We start from the raw sequence: 2,224 nt of genomic DNA, 5'->3' as shown, positions 1-2,224 counted from the left end.
GGGACTCGATGCGGGACTCGATCCAGGGACTCGATCCCGGGACTCCAGGATCATGACCCGAGCCGAAGGCAGTCGCTTAACCAACTGAGCCACCCAGGCGCCCCACTTAATGCTTTTGGTCTGGGTCTCCCAGCCTCCCTGACACGGGGTCTGATGTACTGAGCATTCCAAGGTCATTTGACTGCCGTGCCTTTTTGACTCCTTTCTCTTTGCGGAGTGAGAGGAAGAGTAAATGAATGTTCAATCCTACCCACACCTCCTGTCAGGTAGTGTTAGTATTTTTAGATGAGGACCGAAGATTCAGGAAAGTTAAGTAACTCATCTAAAGCCACACACAGTTACTGCGAGGCAGCGTGGCGTCTGAGCCTTGTGCGCATCACTGCAGGGCGCGTGCTGTACCATCTTTAGGCTGCCCCAGGATGACACGAAGGAAAGTGAACCCCTCAGGCAAGATGCGCGGACGGAGTTGGAAGTACAACTGCAGGACCCCCACTTCCTGAGTAACCTGTGTAACCTTAACAAGTCTGGGCTTCCGTTTACTCATCCGTAAAATACCCATGAGTAAGAGTACCTGCCTGATAGGATTGTTAGGAAGACTCAACAAAATAGGGAAAGCATAGCGCGTGGTGATGATATGTGTTAGCTGTGTTACTGTTACAGGTAACAGGATTCACCTGAAGCTCCAAAAGCCAAGGCCGATACATTCCGTTCAGCCCTGGAGCTTCACACCTCCAGGGGGCACCACTTACATTATATTCTATAACCTCACACATTTTATATATATTTCTACAAATGATACCCCTGAGAGTTATGCAATGTAGCAATTCTGAATAGATGCCACATTCTGAAGACAGACATGCGATCACATACCATGCAGGATTTGCCTTTAGCCAATCCCCACATTAAATGTGTGAAAGGATTGGAAGTATAAGAAAAAGAGATTTCTCTGACGAGAGTTGTTGACCTCCTATGGCATTTTTCCTCCCTCAAGACAAAGTGTTTTCTAGGGGACTACTCAGAGAATTTTTGATCTCTGGGCTTTGGGAAGCATTAGACATGCTGTGTGAGAAGCTGTGGCAGGCAGAGACAAAGGGAAGGGCAAGGCTGCTGAGGGAGCAGGGCACGTTTCCAACACCTGTGGGGGAACACGTGTGACCTTTCCCCCAAGGGCTCCCTGGACCTGTGGGAGTGGACTTGAAGCTATCTTCAAAGGAAATGTGTTCCAAAGAGCTGCCTGGAGAAGCTAAGTGACACAGCAGGCAGGCTCCCAAAGAGCCCTGTTGAATTCCTACCTTCTAAGCAGAGGAGCAGTATCACCTGCCTCAAGTGAGTTGCACCGGGAAGATACCAACAAGAGAATCTCCAAGATACCCACAGAAAGTACCCCCTCAGAGAATCATCCTTGCACATGACTGAACCAGAGAGCCCCAGAATCAGATTACATGGCAACAGCCAGATGAAGGTAGGTATCTCCCCCAGCACACATGACTTTTTCTCTCTCCAGACACCAGAAACAACAGCTAATGGGAGAGGGGAGAGCAGAGACTGGCCACACACTCCACCCCATTGCCAACCCGGGGAGGGAGGAAGCTACAATTTTGGTTCAAGTTGTGAAGTTTGATCATTACACTGGACTTGCTTATTTAATTAAAGAAATGAGGCTCTCATTGTGATGGAAGAAACCAGACCACTTTTCATTATCTGAGAGTAACCAGAAAAGCTTTGGAAGATGCCAGAGGCTCTATCTAGGTCAGGGAAAGAAATAGCCCATAGAGAGGGTTTGAAGGGAAGGAATGATGGTTTCTGCTTATGCTCTATCAGGTTTAGCTCATTTAATATACTACTTTAATAAATATCAGTGGGGGGCGGTGTGTGGGGGTGTGGTAATACACTGAATAATGTGAACTGGGATAAAATGTGATTGGCTACCCACTTTGGCAGGTAAGGACAAGGCCAGGCAAAGAAATAGCAGGCAACTCCTTCACTAAACCAAGAGACAGAGGATAAGTGCCCCCAGTCCAGTATGCTGCTGGTCTACTCTTCCCAGAACAAGCTGATAACCTGGAGGCCTACTATCAGGGAAAGTCCTAGAATCCCAGAAAACCAGCCACTCCTAGGTCTTTAGGTGGGATGACAACCATCAGCAGGTGGCGCCAAACTGCAGCTGAGCCCTGGTAGAGTTTGCACTGGATTTAAAACTACTAGCTGGGACTTTCCCCCCACA

The sequence above is a fragment of the Mirounga leonina genome, unplaced genomic scaffold (genome assembly GCF_011800145.1).
Source record: "Mirounga leonina isolate KUSES-001 unplaced genomic scaffold, KU_Mleo_1.0 Mir_125, whole genome shotgun sequence".
Lineage (NCBI taxonomy): Eukaryota > Metazoa > Chordata > Mammalia > Carnivora > Phocidae > Mirounga > Mirounga leonina.
Note: the sequence above shows the minus strand (reverse complement) of the source record.